The 25,528-nt window shown below is 49.3% G+C and overlaps 1 protein-coding gene across 3 annotated transcripts in view; it reads right to left on the bottom strand.

Annotated features, from left to right (window-relative positions):
- APBA2 (amyloid beta precursor protein binding family A member 2) overlaps positions 1–25,528 on the bottom strand; it is a 236,067-nt gene that overhangs the window by 185,791 nt on the left and 24,748 nt on the right. For 2 of the 3 annotated variants that reach the window (XM_057303800.1, XM_048222727.2), the window contains exon 2: positions 5,340–5,446. The gene's annotated coding sequence lies outside the window, so the exon portion shown is untranslated. Of the gene's footprint in view, positions 1–5,339; positions 5,447–7,331; positions 7,578–25,528 lie in introns of those variants that run through there. The other variant, XM_026510323.4, reaches the window with a different exon arrangement.

The following is a 25,528-nucleotide window of genomic DNA, read 5'->3' as shown; positions in this document are numbered from 1 at the left end:
AGCTCCGTGAGGCCTCTTTCATAAGGGTACTAATATCATCTTGAAGGCCCTGTCTAATCACCTCCCAAAGGTCTCATTTCCCAGTACCATCACTTTGGGAGGTAGGACTTCAACAAAGGAATCTGCAGGGGGCTGGGGGGTGGGGTGGATACAAACATTATGATCACAGCACTGAAACAGACCACATTCGGGGCCATAAAACACACCTAAATAAGTTTTTTTAAAAAATAGAAATCATAGAAAGTATTTTCTTAGACTAGAATAGAATTAAACCAAAAATCAATTAACAGGAGATAGATGAAATTGCAAATACCCCAAATTTAACAACACAATTCTAAATAACACATGGGTCAATGAGGAAATATCAACAAAATTTAAAAATTTTTTTGAACTAGGGGCACCTGGGTGGCTCAGTCGTTAAGTGTCTGCCTTTGGCTCAGGTCATGATCCCAGGGTCCTGGGATTGAGTTCCGCATCAGACTCCCTGCTCAGTGAGGAGTCTGCTTCTCCCTCCCCCACTCTCCCTGCTTGGGTTCCCTCTCTTGCTGTGTCTCTCTCTGTCAAATAAATAAAATCTTAAAAAAAAAGAATGTTTTTTTGAACTAAATGAAAATATCATTGGTCAAAATTTGTAGAATGTAGCAAAAGCAGTGTTTAGAGAAAAATGCATTGCATTAAATGTATATGTTAGAAAAGACCTAAAATCAATAAGCTAAGCTTCTACCTTAGGAAACAAGATGAAGAACAATTTTAAGCTTAAATTAAGCACAAGAAATATAGTAAAAGAGCATAAGTCAATGAAATTGAAAATAGGAAAATGAAGGAAAAAAATCAACACACCAAAAATCTAGGTTTTTTTGACCAAGCTAACCAAGAAAAAGGAGAGAAGACACAAATTACTAATACCAGAAATGAAAGAAATACTGATCCCACGGATATTAAAGGGACATAATGAAAGAATACTACAAAGAACTCTATGCCCCCAAATTTGATAATTTGGATAAAATGTACCAATTTCTTAAAAGATATACACTACCAAACTCAAACAAGGAGAAAGACAAACTGAACAGTTATCTGTATTAAAGAAATTAAATCAATAATTAATAATCTTCCCCCAAAAATCACCAGGCCCAGATGACTTCTCTAATGAATTCTATCAAATGTTTAAGGAAGGTAGGATACTAATTCTCTATAATCTATTTCAGAAATTAGAAAAGGAAGGAATGGGGTGCCTGGGTGGCTCAGTCGGTTAAGTGCCCAACTCTGTTTTGGCTCAGGTCACGATCTCAGTGTTGTGAGATCAAGCCCCGCACCAGGCTCTTTGGTCTGCAGGGAGTCTGCTTAAGATTCTCTCCCTGTGCCCCCCACCCCCCAGTTCGCATGCACATGTGTGTTTGCTCACTCTCTCTCTCTCAAAAAAAAAAAAAAAAAGGAAAAATAAAAGAAGGAATACTTCCTAACTTATTTTATGAAGCCAGTATGACCCTACTATCAAAACCAGATAATTACAAGAAAACTACAGACCAGTATCTCTCATGAACACCTTTAAGAATCCTCAACACAATATTAGCAAATAGAATCCAACAATCTATGAGAAGAATTATATACCACAACCAAGTGACATGTCTTCCAAGGATGTAATGTTGGTTCAACATAAGAAAAGCAATTAATGTAGGCCATCACACACAGACTAAAGAAGAAAACATACACGATCTTATGAATTGATGCAGAGAAAGCATTTGACAAAATCCAACACCAATTCTTGATTTTAAAAAAAAGACACAAAATTAATAATAGAGGAGAATATCCTTAGCTTGACAAAGGGAAATGCAAATCAAAACCACCATAAGATACCACTTCATTCCCATACGGCTGGCCATAACGAAAGAAAGAAAGAAAGAAAGAAAGAAAGAAAGAAAGAAAGAAAGAAAGAAAGAAGAAAGAAAAAAGAAAGAAAGAAAGAAAGAAAGAAAGAAAGAAAGAAAGAAAGAAAGGAAGGAAGGGAGAAAGAAAGAAAGAAAAAAGAAAGAAAGAAAGAAAGAAAGAAAGAAAGAAAGAAAGAAAGAAAGAAAGAAAGAAAGAAAGAAAGAAAAAGAAAGAAAAGAACAAATGTTGGTAAGCATGAGAGAAACTGGAACCCCCAACCACTGTTGGTGAGAATGTAAAATACTACAGTAGCTGTGGAAAACACTCTGGTGGTTCCTCAGAAATTACCATATGATCCAGCAATTCCAGTCCTAGGTATATACACAGAAGGACGGAAACACGTATTCAAACAAATAACCTGCATTCAAAACAGCATTCTTCACAATAGCCAAAAGATTGGAACAACCCAAATGTCCATCGACAGATGAATGGATAAACACAACGTGGTACAGAAATGTACAATGGAACAGTACTCAGTCGTAAAAAGGAATGAAGTTCTGAGACCCACTACAACTTGGGTGAACTTCATAAACATTATGCCAAATCAAAGGCCATGTGGGCTGCTGTAACAAAATACCCAGACTACGTGACTTATAAACAACATTTATTTTGCACAGTTCTACAGGCCGTGACACAAAAGATCACATAGTATATGATTTCTAATTTCGTAGGAAACATCCATTATAGGTAAATCCACAGGGACGGAAAGCTGAGTGATGACTGTCGGGGGGATGGGTGATGGGGAATGGGGAGAGATGGCTTAATGAGCCTGAGCGTGTCCTTCTGGGATGATGAAATTGACCTGGAACGAGGTAGAACTATAATGGATACGCGACACGGGGAAGGCGTTAAATGTTACTAAATTATCCACTTTAAGATGCTTAATGATTAATTTCTCATGTTATGGGAATTTTACCTCAATTTTTAAAAAATGCGGATAACATCATATTAAATGGTGAGAAACTGGAGACTCTCCCCCTAAGATTGAGGCCACGGCACAGAGAGAGAGAAACAATATCCAAATGCTGGGGGGGGGGCACTCAGGATGATGACAGAGCATCACGTGTTGGATTTGTCAACACTGGGTGTTGGCGACCCGGACAAGAATTCTCGGTGGGATGACAGGGTGGAAAGCCAACCAGAGTAAACTGAAGAGTGACAGGGCCGATTACTGATTTTTAGGAAACAGGGTTACAACCTTTCTGCATCTTCTCTTGAAATTGCTCAAAAACAAAAGGAGAACAGGAAACGGAAATAAACATTATGCCTGCTTATTAGAAACCAAATTTTCTCAGATCTAGAGGATGTTTGTTACTATCTCCTGATCTAGTCTATCCTGACTAATACACATTTTTAAGGATTTAACCCAAAATTACTAAATAACTATATTGATTAAATAGAGCAGTCCTACAGAATGAAAACTAAGAGTTAAAATCATCTTCACCACAACAGGAAGTCCAGACATAACAGCACATACATGATCTTTACAAATAGGGAGATAAGTCCCAGGAGAAACAGCTAAAAGCTGGAAGTGGTGGTCTACGGGGAGCAGGATAGGGCAGGAGTTGCACGGGGACAGTAGGGCGGAAGCCAAGAATCTGTCATTTTCTTCATAAATCTTACAGAACTCTTAACTTCTCAAAATATGTATATGTATTATATTGATAAAATAAAAATAGTATTTGAAAAAGTGAACAAAGGGCTGTGAAGGGGTCTGAAGGCAGATGGTGTATGTCATGTCTCAGCCAGAAAGGACCTGGCCAAGAATGCTGTGTAAGCACGCCTGTGCATAGGGCTGCGTCCTAGCTGCCTCCGTTTCCCCAGCACCCAGGACAGGGCCTGGCACAGCGACAGAGGCATCCTGCTAGGAAAAGGGCTCGTGTGGGATGATCACATGGCTGCTGACGATGCCCCCACCCCTGGGCAGGAGAGGCTGGGCTGCTCCACTGACCAGACCCCACAGGCAGTGGGAAGATGGGCCCTACCCTAGAAGGAGACTTGCTATGGGTTGAATTAAGGCCCCCAAGATAACATTCAAATCCTAACCCTCAGTACCTGTGCTTGTGACTCTATTTGCAAACAAGGTCTCTGCAGATGATCACATGAAGGTGAGGTCATTGGAGTGGGCCCTAATCCAATATGACTGGTGCCCTTATAAAAAGTGGAAATTTGGATTCAGAGACAGAGACAGAGATAGGCCTCCACAAGCAGGCCATGTGGAGGTTAGAATTACGGTGCCACAAGCCGAGGAACACCAGAGACTGTCGGCAAACCACTACCAGCTAAAGAGAGGCCGGGAACCAAACCCCCTCACAGTCACCAGAAGGAGCCATTCCGCCAACACCTCGGTCTTGGACTTCCAGCCTCCGGAACTGTGAGAGAATAAGCCTCTGTTGTTTAAGACCCCCAGTCTGTGGTACTTGGTCACGGCAGCCCTGGGAAGCTAATATAGGCCTGGGGACACTCACTTCCTAGCAGGTGACACACCCTCAGACGCAGCCTTGTCTGATGCCTCGGTCACAGCCTGGGTGCCCTGCACAATTCACTTGGCAGGGGAAGGGGGGGACTTTCCATAGTGGTACCCAAACCTCAGGCTGCCTTGCCCTACCTGCTGACCCTGGGGAGGGCCCTGCCTATAAGAGCAGCGCCTCAGGCCGGCCACCTGGGTCTGGAGTGCAGAACAATTCAGGAATTGTTATTGCTAGGTCAGCTGGGGAGACCCTGCCCACATCCTGGGGCTCTGACGGCTGCACTCCCAGGGAGAAGCACTCCCCTGGATGCCCCTGGCCCCTCCAACAGGAAGGGAGGGCTGCCTAAGGAGGCAGCACAGTGCCACTCAGAACACCAGGGCAGCAGAAAGGGACCTGGCGGGTCTGACGGGGAGATGGACAGGGTCATAGGAAACCCAGTCTACTGTGCGGCCATCTGTCCTCTAGGGATGTCCCGCAGTCCTTCACGTCTTTTTTCACAAAATGAAGGTAAATTTATGGGGCGGCTGGGTGGCTCAGTTGGTTAAGCGTCTGCCTGTGGCTCAGGTCATGATCCCAGGGTCCTGGGATTGAAGGTCCTGGGATCGAGCCCCGCATCAGGCTCCCTGCTCAGCGGGGAGTCTGCTTCTCCCTCTCCCTCTGTTGCTCCCCCTGCTTCTGCTCTCTTGCTGGCGCTCTCCCTCTCAAATAAATAAATAAAACTTTTAAAAAGGATTTTTTTTTTTTAAAAATGAAGGTAAATTTGAAAGCATAGTTAAACAATGAAAAGTTTTAGTGTAGCTGCATTTAAGCTTTTGTTAGAGAGGTGGGGGCAATGGGACGCATCACTGTTCTCCCAGCTCCCATTTAGCACAAGAGCCCAGGTGTCTATGCCAATGGCACGTGGGGCACAGCATAGAGATGACAACCACAGGTCCTACTCACTCAGAGTCGCCAGGCCCCAGAGGACTCTCAGCCATCCGCAGGATGGTCCTGGCCTCAAAGGCTGGTGTGCCCACACGGGATTCAGCAATGCTTAAATCTTCCGGAGACTGAAACGAAAGAGAGTACAAACAGGGTGTCAGTGGACTGCAGGCAAGTCGCTCATTTATGAACACGCGGGCGTTCTATCTGAGCAACGGACCCCACGTTAAAAAAAGAGAGGCTAAAAGCTCCCTGCACCGAAACGTTAAAAGGGGCTCAGAACTGCGGGATCAGAACTCTGGCGTTCTGCAGAACAGCCGAACATTCTGAAAATCAGAGAGTTACAAGTAGATCATGAGTCTATCCAAGTTTTTGAGCGATCCCTCCTATTCGTTCCCAAAGGTCAGCAAGCACAGAGAGCTAACGATTTGAGGCCACCAGCAGCTGGGCCTCAGGCGGAGAGAGTGGGGAAGGTATTTCTCTAATCCTTTTGGAGGAAGATACGGGAAACCCTGTGGCATTAATATTGTGGGTTTCACTTGCTCTAATAGGAAATAAAGCACATTCTTCAAGATTCTATTACCAATTTGTTTTCCAAAGAAGCAAAATGCGACACAAGATACAGAGCTCGGTGTCATTTGCATTATTCATCTTAAAATCATGTGTGACATATGTAGGGGGAAATTCTACAAAATACATTAAACCAACACTTTTCAAAGAAAGGGCGACCGTGTGCACACGTGGGTGCACAGTGCAAGCCATCCCCCGAGCAAGTGACGTCTTTTCCTCCCTGATGCATGGGGACGCCAGCGCTCAGCCCGTGGCCTGCATACCAGTGCCACCCCAGAGTGGGTCACTGCCTGGATTTCTGCGCAGAGCCTAACTACAGAGAGACATCCTGGCTCACATCCTAACTCTGCCCCTTACAGCCTGGGAGGACTAAGGAACCTACCCATGCCTCAGTTTCCCTATTTTGGAGGAAGAAGGAAGCACTGAGATATTGGGCATCAGGCCCCACCTCCAGCATCAGCATCTTGGTCTCCCTACCATGTCGAATGAAGGTGCTGACTCCATGACTTACAAGGTTCCTTGAGCTTTAATGTCGATGGCTCCTGCTGTGTTCCCTGTCCACGGAACAGACCCCCCCAGCTGAAGGCCTCCTAAATCCAAACACAGACCCCACGCCCCTCACCATGGGCCCACTCCAACACCGATGGACGAGAGCATCACTGTCCATGCGGATAACACGCAGATCCAACCCAGCTCAGCCAGGGACACTAATGGGGTACATGGAGGCATGGTACTACATGGCACATCACTGACTCTGAACCACGGACTGAAAGGCAGCTGAGCTCCCAGGCCTGAGCCATCATCACACCGCAAGGCCCCCCTGCCACTGGTGCCTCACCCCTTTCATGCCACTGTTCGAGTCATTCCCTTTTTGATTCCTCCAGAATCGTACTGACAAACTCCTATTCATTCTTCAAAACCCAACTGGGAAAGGCATCCCTGAGTTTCAGTGGTAAGCCCTCTTCTCAGCAAGGCACTACACAGACTGGGAAAGGACTGGGAATGGGAATGCCGAGTTGGGGATCACAGAGGCCAGCCACAACAGAAGGGAAGGAAACAGGCTACGGAAACTATACCAAGCACCGAACGCCCAGCTCAGAGGCCGGTGTTACCTCACAGGCAAACGAGGCCACCAAAAGTTTCTGACTGTGGAGGGGGGTTACCATATCGGTTTGGTGCAGGACAACCTGGGAGGGGCAGGGCTCAACCAGGAGCCCCCAGAAGGAAAGCAGAGCCCCTCAGGGAGAAGAAAGAGGCTCGACACTCACTGAGCAACCCCCCAGAGGGTATGCTGATGAAGCTCTTCAGAAGAGGTTCCCACAGAAAAGCTCCTCCCCAGCTTCTCCCTGCTCCCCATGACCCCTGGCCCTGAATTCTGTACGGAAAGCCTCCTGCCAGTCCCCAAAGCTGCATAATTACTCTGCAAAACGGCCCTTAACCAACCTGCCTGTTAACTGCCACAGGCCACAGGCTGCCACGTACAGCGTGTCCCCGAGGCTAAAAATACAGCCAGCTTCTCAGCAACACTCCACCTCCAGAGGCCTTCCGCAGGGACAGAGGGGCGGCTGCCTGGGAACCAGGGAGTCTTCCTTGGCTGTTCGTCCAGCCTCCGTTCAAAAGCCATCTGCGGGGCCAACCTACTATGGGCCAGGCTCAGGACCTCAGCTGTCTGCTGCCATGACCCTCCCTGGCAGGACCCAGGTGACACTGCGTCCCTCCCCGCTCCTCCCCGCCCCCCAACCCACACCGCCCTGTACTGAGCCACTCACAAGGCTCATCCAGAAAAGGTTCACAAGGAAAACACTCCAGCAACTCATAAATCCCCATGGTCATGAGCAGACTGGGAGTAATACAGAGCTCCCAGCTGCTGCCCTCCACCATTCCTTCCCAACCCAGAAAAAATATGGGGAGGCATGCGGGTGGGCACTAGCATGCCAGGCCCATGCTAGCATTCTGCTCCTGATCACTAGCCAGCGTGGTCCACCCCACAACAAATGCTGAGTGGCAGAAAGGAGTGACACAGCTGTGAACAGCCAAGCCAGGCCTGGGCTGGCACGGGGACACTGCCAGAGGACAGCCTGGCCTGCTAGGAGGGGCACGGCGCTGGCAATGTCACGCCCACCTCCACCACGTCCGCACTGACACTGGGACGCTGGACAGCAGAAAAAGGGCCAAGCTCTGGAAGGCAGAGCTCACATGGTCAGGCCTGTCCCCAGGGTTGGGGCAGCTCGAACCTTTGTAACCTGGTAGTCACTTCTTGCCTGAGGCCTTCCCTGTGCTGGCTGTCTGGCCCTGTCCTGCCTGGTGCTCATACTCCCACAGCCCACCACGCACACAGTCCGCTGTCTTCTCAGAGGAAGGTCCCACCACATCCGGTTCCCAAGCTCAACCACCCAAGTGAGCTCGGCGAGGCCTTTCTCCACCTGGTCCCTAAAGAATCTGAGACAGAAAACATAGAGGTGGTGGGCGCCTGGGTGGCTCAGTGGACTAAGCGTCTGCCTTCGTCTCAGGTCATGATCCCAGAGTCCCAGGATCAAGTCCTGCATTGGGCTCCTGGCCCAGTGGGGAGTCTGCTTCTCCCTCTGACCCTCACTCCCCTTGTGCTTTTCTCTCTCTCGCTTGTTCTCCAACGTAAATAAATAAAATCTTTAAAAAATATATTTAAAAAAGAAAACATACAGATGACTAACAGGTACATGAAAACGCTCCACATCACTCATCGTCAGGGAAATGTAACTCAAAACCACGGTGAGATATCCCCTCACACCTGTCAGACGCACTAGTACCAAAAACACAAGAAATAACAAGTGTCGGTGAGGACGTGGAGGAAAGAGAACTCGTGCGCCGTTGGTGGGAAGTAAGTTGGTGCAGCCATGGTGGAAAACAGCGGGTAAGTTCTTCAAAAGAGAAAAAATAGAATTACCATTCAATCCAGTAACTCCACTTCTGGGTATTTATCTGAACGAATGGAAACACTAACTCCAAAGCACACCTGCACTACCATGTTCATTGCTGCATTATTTCCAAGATATGGAAACAACCGAAGTGCTCACCAGCAGATGAATGGATAAAGAAAATGCGGTGTTAAAGAAAAAAAAAAAAGCTGTAGACATACACGTAGAATATTATTCAGCCATAAAAAAAAAAAAAAAAAAAGGAAATCCTACCATTTGCAACAACATGGATGGGCCTTAATGGCATTCTGCTAAGTGAAATAAGTCAGACAGATAAAGACAAACACCATATGATCTCACTTATATGTGGACTCTTAACAAAAAACAAAGAAACAAACAAAACCCCTGAGTTCATAGATACAGAGAACAGACTGGCAGAGAACAGAATGCCAGAGGTGGGGGGCGGGGGGCGGGGGAAATGCATGAAGTGGATCAAAAGTACAAACCCCCAGCTATAAAATAAGTCCTGGGGATGTAATAAAGAGCATGATGACTATAGTTCATAACACTGTATTGCATATTTGAAAGTTGCTAAGAGAGTAACCTTAAAAGCTCTCCTCACAAGAAAGATAATTTTGTAATTATACATGACGATGGCTGTTAATGTGGGGATTGTTTCTGCATACAAACATCAAATCATTGCTCTACAAATTAATATAACGTTATATGTTAATTATACCTCAACTTAAAAAAAGAAGAATCTGAAAAGGCAAAAAGATAAAACCTAGGTCTGAAAGGACAGAAATAAGAACGTACAGACCAGGGGCTGGGCCCCAGATGTGCAGGCTGGAAGGCCCTGCCCTGAGGCTCTGCCCTGCACAGACACGGTCCAGCCTCTGGGTGGCAAACAGCAGCCAGGGGCAGTCATGTCCTCCTCAGAGCCCTCAAGCAAATGGCACACGGCCCTGGCAGGTATCCTGGCACAGCCTAGTCAGTGTCCAAAAGCCCTTCATGTTTCCTCTATCTCCAACGGCCAGAGAATCAGGGGGGCTGCTCTTAGTGTCCGCCTGGGAAGCCAAGCGTGGGTCCCCTGATGCATGGGATGGGGAGAACTTGCTCTTATTGTCCCCCAAAGCCTTCCCATCTCAACTGATGGCTACTTCCTTCAGGTTGCTTAGGCCAAAGCCTCAGAGCCATCCTGGGCCCTTCTCCTTCCCTCGTCCTCACAGCCATCAGGAAACCACGCTGGCTCCACCTCGGAAGTGAACACAGACTCCCAGCACTGCTCTCCCATGGCCACTGATGCCTGGGCCGAGGCTCCATCCCCTGTAGGACTGCAGTGGCTCCTAACAGCTTGTTACCTCTACGCCAGCCCCTTCTAATCTAGTGCCGGTGCACCAGCCCAAATGATCTCTTCCACCACCCGTCATGACCTCTCCCTCTATATCTCTACCATCAGCCACCTGGCTTCCTTGCTTTTCCTCAAACACACCAGACAGATGTCACCCCAGGCCCTTTACATGGGCCAGTCACCTAGCTGTCCACATGGCTCCCTCCTTCCCCTCCTCCATGCTCTCGTTCATACATCATCCTCCCTGACCACCCTACTTAAAACCGCAATGCCACCCACCTAGCCTTTCCTGGCCTCCTTCTCTGCTTTATGCTTCTCCATAGCAATTACCACCGTGTAATATGTGATATATTTCTTTCATTTACCTTGGTTATGGCCTGCCTTCCCTCACTGGAAAGTAAGCTCTCTAAGAGCAGGGATTTTCAATCAACATTTAATAAAAATGTGTGAGATGAATGCATGAGCCCATCCTCCACCTGGGAGGAGAGCGGGACATGTGCCTGCCACAGGCAGCACCCAGCAGCCCAGGACGCAGCGCTGCCCTCCACCCCACACGATGATGACGAGACTCCAGCATTTTCAAGCTTCCCAGAAGGAAGAAGAAGTCCTCCTTAGGTCCAAATGTCCCCTCCAAATAAGCCCCCCCAGAGTGCTACCGAGAGCCCAGGGCTGGAAGCACGAGGTCAGCCTTTCCTCTTGCAGGTGAGGAGCCGAGGCTCAGAGGGTAACACAGACCCTCCACACCACACCCTAGGCCTTGCTGTAGTCTGCAGCCCTGACCACAACCCCAGGAGCAGTGGGCACAGGGCCTGGACCCCAGGCTGGCCACAAGCACCCCAGGGGCCACTGTGCAGGGGTTTGGAGCCCATCTGGAACCACACTACCCGGGCTTGGCTCCTGAGAACCCCAGCAAACTACTTAACTCCCCTGGCTTCTCCTGTCCTGTCTAGAACATGGGGGAACCTCAGAAATCTCCACAGGCTTCTGGGAGGAGGAGGAGCACTAACATGCACCAAACCGCCTAGAGCAGGGCCAACCGGGGGTGAGCAAGCATTGTGACCCCTCTGAAGCAACACCTGCAAGTTGAGGCTGCCCTGGGATGGGGGAAACGAGAAACGGGGACAGCAGCCCTGAAAAGATGGGGAGGAACTCGAATTTTAAGCAAAATAATGAAAGGAACTAGAATTCAGTAGTCACCTATCTAATGGCTCTGTTCTCAATACTCTTTCAGAATTCTCCTTACTGATCTAACGTGAGTTCTACGAGGTCTTCTGAAGAACACTTTGCAGACAGGAAACACTAAGGTTCACCATAATTTTCCAGGTGGAAAAAAAAAAAAGCTCTTCTTATGATGGAAGGAACTAATCACATCATGGTGTGGAACAGTGGGTCTGGAACGGTCTTCCTGGCTCAAGTCCATGACTGGATGACAAGAGCCCACTCCCATCAGCCGGGCTCCCTGATGGAACCCACGACAGACAAACCAGTCAAAGCCAGGCACCCCCTTCCCCTGCCTTTCCCAGGAGGGGCAAGGTGTGTTGCGAAATGAGCACCAGCCTGAGCCCTCATGCTCCGATCCTTTGCAGGGCCGGGCCTCCAGGGCACAGATGAGGAAACAGGTCCTAAGGGAAGGAGCCCACAGCTGCCAGCTGCCAGGTAGAGGGGCGCTCCCCAGCTTTGGGGGACCATGCTGGGCACTGGCTTGAGGGAAAGTCTAGGCTGGCCACTTCTGCAAGACCAGACATGGGGGCGCGATGTAGGGCTGTGCTTTCAGGTGGGGCCCATGACCAGGACAAAGGCAGAAGGGGACCCACTCCCCTTCACAAAAACTCAAACCCCACCTCAAGGGCCTCACCCCTTTCACACAGTCCTGGGAACCAAGGTGTGTTCCAGGAACATCTGTCCCTGGGAAGGCGCTCTGCTCTGGTGCACGTAACAAAGGCCATTTTAGGTGCTTCTCCGGGCTCCAAAGGCAGCAGGGCCACCCCATCAAGTGTCTGGAGTAAAAAATATCAGGATCCACTGTGAAAGGCACCGAAATGGTGACTTTGGAAGGAACAGACCACAAGGTCAGGGAGGGATGCTGGGGGGGGGGGGGTGTGCAGAAGGACAGCAAGCCCTGCCCCCCCCCCCCCCAGAGAGAGCAGAGGGGCACACAATGGTTTAGGGCAGAGGGATCGGGACCAACTCAACCCGCTGGGCCAGGGTGGAGGGTCCTTGTCCTGGGATGGGGGCCCCTTGTCCTCAAACTACAGCCGGGAAGGCCCTCCCTCCAGGAATGACTCCAGGCCCATCTGCCCAGCAGGAGGGAAGCCAGTGAGTACGCAGCCTCACCCTGGGGAGTTCGCACGACAGCCCTGAGGGAATTCTATTCTTATCCTGCCTTAGCAGGCCGGTGGAGAGGCTAAGGAAAGGCGAGTGACTTGCTCAAGGTGGCAGAGTTAAGTCCCGGGAGAAGCCGGGGCCCCAACCCTGGGGTGAGCACATCTGAAACTCTCTCTGTTCTCGTGCCCCTGTCCCGTCTTCTGTCTGGGCACTGGGCATACGGAGCATTCAATGCAGGATGTGATGATGCGGTCACATTTAAGCACTTTTTAGGTATATTTTTACACTTGGCCAGCTTTTAAGAGTGTTATCATTTTGTTTATGCCAAAAGGACCCTTCTCTTCGACTACCACAAAAATTTCCTCAGTATGACTGAACAGTGTAAGATGATGGAAACTCCACTAATTGTGTAAAAATGCTCCAAATGGACTAAAATGTTTGCATACTATGGGAAGTATTCTTAATTTGCTGGATACGAATGTGGGGGGAAATTTGGGGGAATCTGGCACCTGACTGGATCCCCAGACAAGTGAATGCTAGAAATAGGTACTGAGCCCCCCAACTGAAGCCTTGCCTTCTGGCTGGGTCACCACAGGAAGCTGAGGCCCCGGGACCACACCCTCGGCCCGTCAGGATTTCAGCAGTTTACAGCTGTGGCTGGGTGGGCTGTCCTTTGACGTGCCAGACACCTAGTACAGGACCAGGGACTGGGACCCATCTAAGCTGACCACTCCTCAGCGTGTAACTCCATCTGAGCTCTCTGGAAGTCCACACTCACTGCCCACCTCTCAGCACCTCCAATGCATGTCTAACAGGCACCTCGAGCTCAGCGTGTCCAAACGTGCCCAAGTCTTCCCTGCAAAAGATCCAGCACCCCCCACAGCCTCCCCGACTCCCAGCTGATTACGACTCACTGCCCAGCTGGGGTCTCTCTGACCCCACCTCTGAGCCACCAGGACACAGTATCGGCTTGAGCTTCAGATGCTTCCAGAACTCCACCTGCTCTGGTCCTCCCCACCATGCCACCCAGCCACGGCCTCCATGACCTTGTGCGTCCTCATGGGGCTTCCTGCTGCAACCCTCACCCTGTACAGCACCCTACCTTGGTGGCAAGCGTGGTCCTTCCACACAATGCGGGAGGAGCTACGTACTCTGGGTCTCTGTTAGCTTGGACCACGAAAACAGAGTACCACGGACTGCGTAGTGCATCCACAGAAATCTACTTCTCACAGTTTTGGAGGCTAGAAGTCCGAGATCATAGCGCCAGTGCGGTCGGGTTCTAGTGAGAGCCCCCTCTGGGTTACAGACTGCCAACTTTTTGCTGTGTCCTCATGTAGTGGATATCCTCACAGAGCTGTCTGGCCTCTTCTTATAAAGGCATTAATCCCATCATGAGGACCCCACCCTCATGACCTAATTACCCCCAAAAGTCCCACTCCTAACACTGGGATTGGGCCTTAAGTTCAAGAAATTTGGGGGGACACGAACATTCAATCCAAGATGTGTGCACACGCCTGCACAACAGTTATACTTCAACAAAATGTTCGCTTAAAGAAACTGAAGTGGTTGGGGTAGGGAGGGGACATGGGAGATGCCCACTAAGGGGTATAGGTGATGGAAATGTTCTGGGATTACATGCTGGTGATAATTGCATAACACAGTGAGCACACTGTACTGTATACTTTAAAGGGGTGAATGGCATGTCAATATCTCAATAAAGCTGTTATACACTTTTTTACATCATAAGTCAGATCATGTCCTCTGCTCCTCAACCTCCCCCTCCAACAGCCCACTGCCACTCAGAGTAAAATTTCTCAGGATGGCAGGAAAATCCGCCACTCCCGACCTCCAAGCCCTCTGGGCTTCCCCCCGATCATGTGCTCTGCCCCTGCCTCACGGGCTCTTTGCTGTTCCCCGGACACCCCAGGCCTGACCTCCATGATGTCCCACTCAGCCGAGGCCGAACCCCTTGTCCTGCCCTGCACCCATCATGGCCCACCACACCTGCTGTGGTGGAAATGCCTGCACTTCCCCCTGCTGTGCTCCATGAACTACTCCCCTACCACAACACCTAGCGTAGTGCTCAGTGGCGACCCCCTGAATGTTGATTCGATATCAGCACTGTCCCCAGGACACACACCCAGACAGATGCTCACTCAGGGAGACCAACGGCCAGGTGGGCAGAGTGGCCACTTCAGCCAGGGTCTGAGCACTTCAGCTGCAGCCCACCCACCAGGCCCACAGCATGTTTGGGACCAGCTCACTCATCAGTTCCTCCAAGGTGCCAGGCATGGGCCGCGGGTGAGTGAAGGCCCCCTCGGTGGGACCCAGAAATCCAGCTCCCATGTGTGACTCAAGGGGAAACTGCCTTCCCCACCCAGGCCTCCAGCTACAGGGGCTTCTGGGGCCACTGGGGAGGAGGGCCACATCCCCACCGAGCACACAAACTGGGACACAGGCTCTGCCTTCTGAATGACCACAGCTGGAAGAATGTCATTAGGGAAGCCTCCCCACCCCCACCCCCACCCCACCCCCGTAGGACTGTGGAAACCAGCCTATTTCACCTCCAGGCTACTTCTTGTTCCAACGAAAAAACATGCTGGTTCTCAAGCAGAAAAGACTTCAAATCCCTCCCCACCTTCCTCTCTATTCATGCCCTCCCCAGAAGCCAGCAGGGGACGGGAACACTGACGTCCCTGGGCACACGTGTGAGGCCACAGCAGCAGAACAGGGGCCCGTGTGTCCTCCCACTGTGCCGTGGCATCAGCCCCCACGGAACGCCCCGCTGCCACCCACTCCCCACCACCACGGGGCCAACTGGGCCGGGCAGCGGCCCTCCTGCTTCCTGCTTCCAAAGCCTGGCCCCGCACCCCCACCCCGCCCACACACCCGCACCCACCCAGGTAAAAGACTACATTACAAAACACCAAATACAGAATCCAAGAGGGAACAAGGAGAGAAAACCAGTGAAGAGGAGCATGGGGGCTTCCTTCCAGGCAGAGAGGCTATCCTGCCTCACCTCACTGCCAGTTTGGAATTTTGCAGAGGCTCCCAGTGACGATGACTATTATTTGAGCTGAGTAATCAGGGACCAATTAGGGCAGCTAAGTCTGCCAGCCCCTCCTTGCCCCACGATGGCCCGGAAGCAATGGGCAGCTGTGCTGGGATGGGTGGATGGAAGTAGCAGCAAGGAGACTGAGACCGCAGGAGGGTCAGAATGGGGGAGTTGGAGGGACCAGGACACCACGGGAGCACCAGTCCCCAGAAATGAGCCAGGCCCTCAGCACCCCGGCCCTCCCCCATGCCACAGGAAGCAAAGACTCAAAAGGCTATCACCAATGGATCGTCATAAAATAAGGGGAAGCTAACAAGACCAGAACACAACTAGTTGAGTCAAAATGTTTGCCAAAACCCATGGAATGCACCACCCGAAGAGCGAGCCTTACCCGAATTTAGTTAATAGTAACAATAATATATCAGTATGGGCTCATCAATTCTCACTAACACGCTGTATTCACACTATATGTGAATAATAGGGGAAAGTGGGGGTTTGGGAGTGAGGAGGCAAATGGAAACTCTGAACTTTGTTCAATTTTTCTGTAAGCCTAAAACTGCTGAAAAGCATGAAGACTGTTGATTTTTTTCCCCCCGATATAATGGTTGAGATTCAGAGGGCTAAATATAAGCATGGATGCCATCGAGGAGCTAATGGGTCCACTGGAAGAGGAAGCTTCGGGATTCTCCCAGAATGCAATGCAGACAGACCTGGGAAGCACCCTACTGGAGACCGGGTCTCTCCTGACTTTGCGGAGGGCCAGTAAGCTCCAGGAGCACCCCCCCCACCCAAAGCCCGCCATCACAGCCTCCCGCTCGTCAAATTGAGGAATGTCAGTAAGTTCTCAGGGTTTCGATCGTTCATCTTCTTTCCCCCAGATTGCTTTTTCTTGGGCGGGAAGGGGTGGTGGGCAGGGAGTGTGCAGACAGCAAAGGAACCTCAGAGAAGATACAAACTTTAGCCCATGTCCTTGGCCTCTTCCAGGCTGTTGTATTTCCCAGTTGATGGCCTAAGAGAGTGTTCTCTCCCTTTATTTGGTTGTTGGTTGTGAATTACTTTTTTTGGCTGGTTTTCTCTTTTTTAAAAAATTTATTTCTTTAGGAGGAGTCCCAAGGCTTCAGCCTTTCAGAAAACCCATTCAGCATTCCCTATGAAAAATTTAAATCTGCATATCCTTTTATCCAGCAACGCCATTTCCAGAAGGACTCACATATATCTGAAATGATGTCTGTATGAGGATTTTTCATTGCAGCCATCATTTTAAAAACTGGAAACAACCTAAGTGCCCATAAAGAGGGAACAGTTAAATAAATTATGGCAGAGTCCACATGCTGGAATACTTCGAGGCATTTTTTTCTAAAAGAGGTAGACCGATACGTACGGACAGAGAGGAATCTTACGGCCTATGGGGGAGTGAAAATGGTAAGACAGCTAGAGGGTGGGCGTATGTGTACAGATCCATCAAGCTCCCAGAAAACACATACATATCTGCAAGTTCACGTATGGCTGCAAAGGCATACGGAACAGACCAGAAAGGACCAAATGCTTGTCAGCAGTTTCCTCTGGGGAAGGGAGTGGAAACAGGGGAGGCTGAGGGGGTGTTCACTTTTAACTTATTAAATGCATGTGTACTGGTTGAGTCTTTAACCCAAATACATTTATTATTCACCAGCACCGTAATGAAAGCCACAGTCTGTGCCTTCCAAGATTTCACATTACAGTTAGGGAGCTGTCTGCAGTAAGAGAAATGACCTAGGGGAAGGGGACAGATGGGCGGGAAGGGGGGCCGGGGCTTCCCACAGGAGCCTCCGCTCCTGAACGTCAGGGAAGAACCGAGGAGAGTCGAGTGTCTTCAGGAAGACAGTCGCTGGAGCAGAGACGCAAAGCTCCCAAATGATAAGACATCCACACACATGACAGGGCAAGCCCAGAGATAACAAAACCACAAGGGGAGGCAGTGACCCAAGAGAGAAAGAACACAGGGGCTTGCGGACCTGGGGGACCAAGATGTTCTAGGCCAGAACAGTGGGAGACACGGGGGTATCAATCTGGGGGGAAAGCAGAGAATTCAGCACCATTCCCTGAGTGGTTCACGCGCTACTATGTGTGTCGGGTGTGTGCGTGAATGTGTTAAGTTGTGTGTGTCGGGTGTGTGTGGCTGGTGTATGTGTGTGTGTGTGGCGTCCACAGTGTATACAGGTGGTGTGGGTGTATGTGTGAACATGGTGTATGTGTGATACGTGCGTGGATGTGGGTGGTAGGTAATGTGGCTGGTGTGTGCGTGTGTGTGTGTGTGTGTGTGTGTGTGTGTGGCGTCTGCGGTATGTACAGGTGGTGTGGGTGCATGTGTGTACACGGTGTCCGTGTGTGGATGTGGGTGGTGTGTGCAGTGTGTGTGTGTGTGTGTGTGTGTGTGTGTGTGTCGTCCACGGTGTGTATGGGTAGTGTGGGTGTATGTGTGTACATGGTGTCCCTGTGATATGTGTGATATGTGTGTGGACGTGTGTGGTGGGTGCTGTGTACGTGTGTGTGTGGCGTCTGCAGTGTGTACGGGTGGTGTGGGTGTATGTGCGAACATGGTGTATGTGTGATACGTGCGTGGATGTGTGTGGTGGGTAATGTGGCTGGTGTGTGTGTGTGTGTGGCATTGTGGCGTGTACGGGTGGTGTGGGTGCATGTGTGTACACAGCGTCCGTGTGATACGTGTGTGGATGTGGGTGGTGTGTGCGTGGGTGTGTGCAGGACTGGGGAACACAGGAGGCTGGCGGCCTCGAGCACGCAGCAGGGACCAGCTCAGCCCCGGCAGGGCTCGACAGCGGGGTCGCTGCCGCTCAGCACCCCTACCCCACACTGCGGCCGACCCGCTCAGGACACAGGGCGTGCCCACTCTCTGGGCAGAGAGAATGAGCAGCCTCTCCGCCTCCCAAAACAGCGCTTGCGAAGGGGCTCACAGGGTCAGGGCAGACCCCAAGTGTCTGTAACCTTTTTTCTCTCACCCTCCCTGGGGAGGGGGAGGCGGGGCAAGAGCTCAAAGGAGAGCCCTGCGTGAGAACTGAGCTGTGAGGGGAGCAGGTGGTGGACCCGCAGAGTCCCTGAGTGAAAGTGCCCCGGGGAGCAGAAGCAGCTTGTCACAACAGACACCCTCCTGAAATCTGGGCAGCACATCTCATCCCACAGCGCGGTGCAGGCCCCGTGGGAGTCCACAGAAGAACAAAGCCCTCCGGAGGGAGTCTGCCGCAAGATGGCCCAAAACCCCCAACCTGCTCAAAACTTCTGCTGCCATGTCAAATCCTTCCTAGACTAAAAAGCAAACGTACACCTCTTCCCGTGTAACAGATCTTTTAAAGCCCGCTTCCCTTTTGAAGCCACCAAATAACAATTAAATTGTCACACAAACCGTGCTTGGAAGTGAGCCGCTTCTGCAGGGTGTGGAGCGATGGAGGGGGGACGGAGGCCCCGGATGTGGTGGGGCCGACTGCCAGCTCCAGCCGTCTCATCCACAACACGCCAGGCACGGCGACCCAGAGGGGCAGCAAGGAAACTGTCTTCCACCTCTCCGAGGAGGCACTCTCACATCATTAAAAAGCCTATAAGTAATTCTCAGACAACACACAATGGAAACCTAAAATAGTTTCTAAAAACCACAAGTTTCTTCTCAAGTTTCTCTCCTCAAGGACCTCCACACGGAGGAGGAACACCACGTAGCTGGCATAATTATGCAGGACCAGGGCAGACGGATGTTTAAGACTCTGTGTTCTAGAAGGGTCCAAGTGCGCCCCCACCGTCCTGCAGCCTGTCACTGAAGCCCGGCGAGGGGAGAGGGGGCTCCCCACAAAGGAGGCCAAAGCTAATGGGCACAGCCACGCGTTTACCTAGATGTCACATCCCCAGATTAGAATGTGAGCCCCACCTGGTGGGGGCTGCCCCATGCTATCTGCTTCTGTAACTCCATCACCCGCCCCAGCTGAGGCCCCAGCCTCCACCATCGGTCCTGCCCAGCCCTCGGGCTACTGTGAAGACATGGACAGATGCGAAGGCCTTGGTGTCCCACACAAACCGGATCGCTGCATGAGGAGGGGGCGTACCCCCATGCTTTCAATTCAGTTATCAAGCAGGCCTCCCAGGCCCGCCTCTGGCTGTCCAGAAGTTCTTGCGTTCAGGCCGTGTACATAACACACACACACTGTGCTGCAGACGCGTTCTGCTTGATCCACGACAAAACTCAGCAGTCCCTGCCCCAGACCGTGCTGCTGTGCACGGGCATGCTGCTCCACGGCGCACGGAGGCCCCCGGCTCGCCCACCGCGGTGCTTGGCAGGAGGTGTTCAGTAAGTATTTGCCGCATCGTGAATGAGTGGATACTTGGGTGGATGTGATGTGTCCTTGAAATTGTTTCCTTACAAGTTTTCAAATGTGCATTTTAAAGTAAATACACACACAAGATACCTTCAAGGAAAAGGCCAGGGAACAAAGGGTAAAAATCAGGAGGCATTAGGACCAGGGGCCTGTCCTCTGACATCCCTGCAGTGTGAGAGGATTTCCCAATAGCTGGATGAGAGCGCCTGGCAGAAACGAGGCCAGCTCTTCTTTCGTCCCTAGGGAATCCGAAGAGAAAAGAGGGGCAGTCCCTGGACGGTGCCGTCCAGCCTCCTCACGCCACTCCTGCCCGGGTAAGTGGCAAGCAGCTTGGAATTCGGGACTTTGCATGAGGTCTTCATCTTTTCCTTTTTTAAAAGATTGTTTTTATTTATTTGAGACAGAAAGAGCACAAGCATGGGGAGCAGGAAAGGGCGAAGCAGACTCCCCACTGAGCAGGGAGCCCAATGAGGGGCTTGATCCCAGGACCCTGCAATCATGACCTGAGCCAAAGGCAGATGCTTAACCAACTGAGCCACCCAGGCACCCCTTTTTTTATTATTATTATTTTTAAAAAGACTTTATTGATTTATTTGAGAGAGAAGTCTTCATCTTCACAGTGCTGTCTAGGGCTGGATGTGGTTTCAGGGGGGAAAAAAAGCCAGTCCTGAAGGAAGGCAAAAGCCTCATTAGCCCCATCATAGATTCTAAATCTCCACGTCACCGAGGCCCCAGTTTCTCCATTTCAGATTTCAAAGCATAAAAGGACAAATCTTTGAATAAGCCATGCTTCCTAATCCATAGCATATTCTCAGAAATAGAAAGTCTCTCCTCTGGCCCTTCCTTGAAATAGCCTGGCTCTTACATGTGACAAAATGAGGCAAAGTGGCATCTCCATGACCCAAATACGAACACTAGGAATACCTCCATGTCTTCCGAGTGGCAATAAAAGTATTTAAAATAATTTAATATCAAGCCCATTTAATAGAACTCAAAATAGCTCAGGCAAATACACTATTAGAGAGAATGGATATGGGATGAAAAATTCAAACAGATACGGCTATAGAGGTCAGACTGAAAAAAGAAAAAAACCCCACTTCATTGCTATATAGGATTTCCAAAGATGATGCTCTTGAAATCTCTTTTAAAACAATATGTTCCAACTTCCTACGAATCCAAATGACTCTGGTGACGTCTGGCTTCAGCAGCGAGCTGCAAATATGCAGCCTCATTATTGTACTTGGAATGGCAGTAACAAGGAAGCATCTCTTTCCACCCTTCCATCACGAAAGCTAACATGCATCTATTATCTGCACTGTTACAGCTCCCTTTCTGATGAGAATCAGAAACCATTTTCAGCTGGGCTTGGAGCAGTCGAGGGGACTGTCCACTGGGCCACGGTGTGGGGGTGGGGGTGGGGGGTGAGGGGAGCATCATGGCAACTGCCTTTTCGTCTTTTCTTAAACGTGAAACATTTCAGGATGGCTTAAGCAAGATGTATTTTGATTCAAAAGCTCTATTAAATTGAAGAAAGAAAAAGAACCCATATACAGCTCCTGACGGAACAATATCATTAGCCCCCAAAATGTAAATGAAATGCAGGGAAGTGCAGTGAATTCAACGCCCTCCCTGACCCCAGCATAGGTCTGGGCACCTTATCTCCACCACGCAGGCCAGCAGGCGAGCCGCGGCCGCCCAGCCCCATGCAAGCCCCAAACGCCGGCATCACGCTATCTTATTTGTTCAGGGGAAGCAAAATGGTCCAGTGCTGGTGGCTGTGTTCCTTCTTCCCAACAAGACCTAATTGCTATTGTCCTTCTCTGGGATCCACTCTCCCTAGATAAAGAGTAAGAAGGCAGCCAGCAGAACTCAAACCATTCACTCACAGGCTCTTCGCTCGTAGATCAGACCTCAATGCGGCATAGTTTCCAAATCAAAATTGCAGAACCCACGAAGAGAGAACCTTCTGTTCCAGAAGGTATTTATATGAAGTCAAAATCAAAATCACATCTTTACGGTTTTTTTTTTAACACACTTAATCAGTGTTTCTTATTGCAAAACCTAAAAGATGTTTAACATTTATAACCAGAAACACTGTTTCTTATTGGAAAACCAGAAAATGTAAGTTATTCATATAGTGATCCTCCTTTTTGGAAAAGAATCACATTTATGAAACTGGGATATTTCCCCAAATCAAGACTTAACGATCCTTGAAACTCAAAATGTTCTAATTTTTAAATAATTTCATATCAAGCCCAGTTAATAGAATGCAAACGATCTCTGAAGCTGATACACTATTATTTTTTTTAAGATTTTATTTATTCATTTGCCAGAGAGAGAGAGAGAAAGCACAAGGAGGGGGAGCGGCAGGCAGAGGGAGAAGCAGGCTCCCCACTGAGCAAGGAGCCTGATACAGGACTCAATCCCAGGACCCTGGGACCATGACTGCCTTCCGAGCTGAAGGCAGATGCTTAACCAACTGAGCCACCCAGGCATCCCACAGATACACTATTAGACAGAACTGATATAAAAGTAAAATTTCAAACAGATGCAGCTACATAACAACAATGAAAAGAGAAAAATTGCTTCACTGCGATATAGACTTTCCAAAGATGGTGTTCTTGAAACCAGCCATGGTTCTGCCATCTATGAAAGCGAATCACTGCAGTGCGATGGGATAAGTGTTACAAGAGAAAATGATGGGCTCACCCAATATTAAAGAAGAACAGAGTTGGAGGACTGACACTACCAGACTTCATGACTTACTACAAAGCTATAGTAATCAAGACAATACAGTAGTGGTGACAAGAACAGACAAATAGATCAATGGAACAGACTACAGAGCCCAGAAATTGACCCACGTTAATAATCATCAATTGATTTTTGACAAAAAAGCAAAGGCAAATACAATAGAGTGTTTTCAGCAAATAGCGCTAGAACTAGACATACGCTTGCAAAAACGTGAATCCGAACACAGACTTCCTCCTTCATAAAAACGAATTCAAAATGTGTCCTAGACCTAACTGCCAAACACAGAACTTTAAGACTCACTAAGAAGATGACATAGGATCTACATGACCTTGTGATTGGCGAGGACGTTGCTTATATACAGCACCAAAGGCAAATTCCACACAAGAAAGAATAAGCCGAACGTCATTAAAAGTTTCTGCTCCGTGAAAGACACTGTCGAAAGAATGAAAAGACAGAGCCACAGACTGAGAGAAAATATTTACAGAAGACGTATCTGATAAAAGCCTGTTATCCAAAACATAAAAGAACTCTTGAAATTCAACAATAAGAAAACAAACAACCCAATTATAAAACGGGCCAAACATGTGAACAGACACCTCGCTAAAGGCGATATACAGATGGTCAAGAAGCATATGAAAAGATCCCCCACATCATATGTCACCAGAGAAATGCAAATTAAAACAACAGTGAGATACCACTACATACCTATTTGAATGGCCACAATCTGGAACACTGCCAAGGGCTGACAAGAATGTGGAGAAAAACAACCCTCGTCCGTTTCTGGTGGGGCCACCACTCTGGAAGACAGTTTTACAGTTTCTTTTTTTTTTTTTTTTTTAATTTCTTGAGAAAAATGAACATAGTACTCTTACCATACGGCCTAGCAATGACATTCTTTGGTATTTCACCCAAAGGAGTTGAAAATTTATGGCCACAGGAAAACCTGCACATGCATGTTTATAGCCGTGTTCTTCATAACTGCCAGACTTGGAAGCAACCAAGACATCCTTCAGGAGGTGAACGGATAAACCCTGGCACACCCAGGCCAGGGAGTATCATTAAACACTGAAAAGAAATGAGCTGTCAAGCCATGAGAAGACAGGGAGGAACTTCAAACGCCTACTACCAAATGAAAGAAGCCAAGCAGGAAGGGCTACATACCGTAGGATTCCACTTGCATGACATTGTACAAAAGGCAAAACTATGGAAACAGCAGAAAGATCAGGGGTTGCCATGAGTCACAGGGGTATGGGGATGAACACAGGTTTTAGGGGGCTGAAACAAATTCTGCTGGGCTGTATGATACTCTAATGGTGGACACACATTATACATTTATCCAAACTCATAGAATGTACAACATCAAGTGACCCCCAGTGTGAACTCTGAACTATGGGTGATAATGATGTGACAATGTTGGTTCACCGATTGTGACTAATGCACCTCTAATGGGATGTTGACAATGACAGAGGTTGTCATTGTGGGCAACAGCAGGTATATGGGAAATCTCTGTACCTTTCCCCTCGATTTTGCTGTGAACTTACAACTGCTCCCCAAACGGTCTATTAAAACAAAGAAGATAGCAGGCGCTGTCTTTCCCAACCAACCCCGGTGGTGGGATATGGAGGCTTGAAGCAAAGTCCAGAGGCCCCAAAGTGAAAATTCCTTCATCAAGCCCCTCCATGGGCTAGAAAAGCCCCAGTCCCCATGCCTTTGACATAAGACAACAAAGGCTCTGTCAAGATGCAAGTGACACCTGGCTAGGACCACACTTTAATGTATTGCTCACTACTGAGGTTTCATCAGGAGTGACCCCAGTGCCAGGTACTATGACCCCGCTGATCACTGAGCACTTCTCATTGCCTGCCTCGTGCTGATGGATGCTTTACGCTGTGGCTGCCATCCCCGCCCTACCCACCTGAGGACAGACACCTCTGTCTCAGCCTTACCAGGTAAGCCAACACATGGGTCCAGTCACTGGCTGCTGTGAGGCTCTAAAGAAAGGACATAATTCCTTCACTCAGACTAAGTAATCAAATAAGGAAAGGGCTTATAATGAAAAGACACATTCCATTCCCTGATCCAGACTTTCCCACTCCGCTGCCTATATTTTTCATCATTTCCAACTCTAATTCTTTTGGTGGCTATTGCAACCCCTCTAAATAATCGTTTTAAACTCTATTTCTGAATATATTGTTGACTTCAGATAATATTTATCGACATCCTTGTATGAGAGGTGACATCTGCAGGACCTCCCCAGCTCTTGTGCAACTGACCATGATGAGAGCGCTTCCTACAGAACACATGATGGGCGTTCCCATCTGCAGCAGGAGCTCGGGGAGAAACACATCCTCCCAAGAAGCTCCCACCCAATTCTGGGAACAGATAGGCATCCTTCAGATGGCCTTATAACCCATGCAGCCTTCAGGACGAATACAGGATCTTTTCTCAAAAAAAGAAAAAAAGAGGGGCGCCTGGGTGGCTCAGTCGTTAAGCGTCTGCCTCTGGCTCAGGGCGTGATCCTGGCTATGGGATCGAGCCCCACATCAGGCTCCTCCACTGGGAGCCTGCTTCTTCCTCTCCCACTCCCCCTGCTTGTGTTTCCTCTCTCGCTGGCTGTCTCTCTCTCTGTCAAATAAATAAATAAAATCTTTAAAAAAAGAAAAAAGAAAAAAGAAAGAAATGTAAAGCCCGAGAGAGGAGGTGGCATTAATTTGGTATGTCCCTGCTGATCATTTAGAACAGGAACTGGCTCCTGCTCACATCGGCATCCTCTGCTCTCAGAACCAGGCTCAGACGCCTATGGGGAGGCCATGCGTGTCTGCTCAGCGCAGGCGTGAGCAAGTACCACATCAGCCAACCCGGTTCCTGGGGACGCTCTGTGACCGCAGAGGGTGTGAGTGGCTGAGGCC

The sequence above is a fragment of the Ursus arctos genome, unplaced genomic scaffold (assembly GCF_023065955.2).
Source record: "Ursus arctos isolate Adak ecotype North America unplaced genomic scaffold, UrsArc2.0 scaffold_28, whole genome shotgun sequence".
Classification (NCBI taxonomy): domain Eukaryota; kingdom Metazoa; phylum Chordata; class Mammalia; order Carnivora; family Ursidae; genus Ursus; species Ursus arctos.
This window is presented reverse-complemented; position numbering and strand designations above follow the sequence as displayed.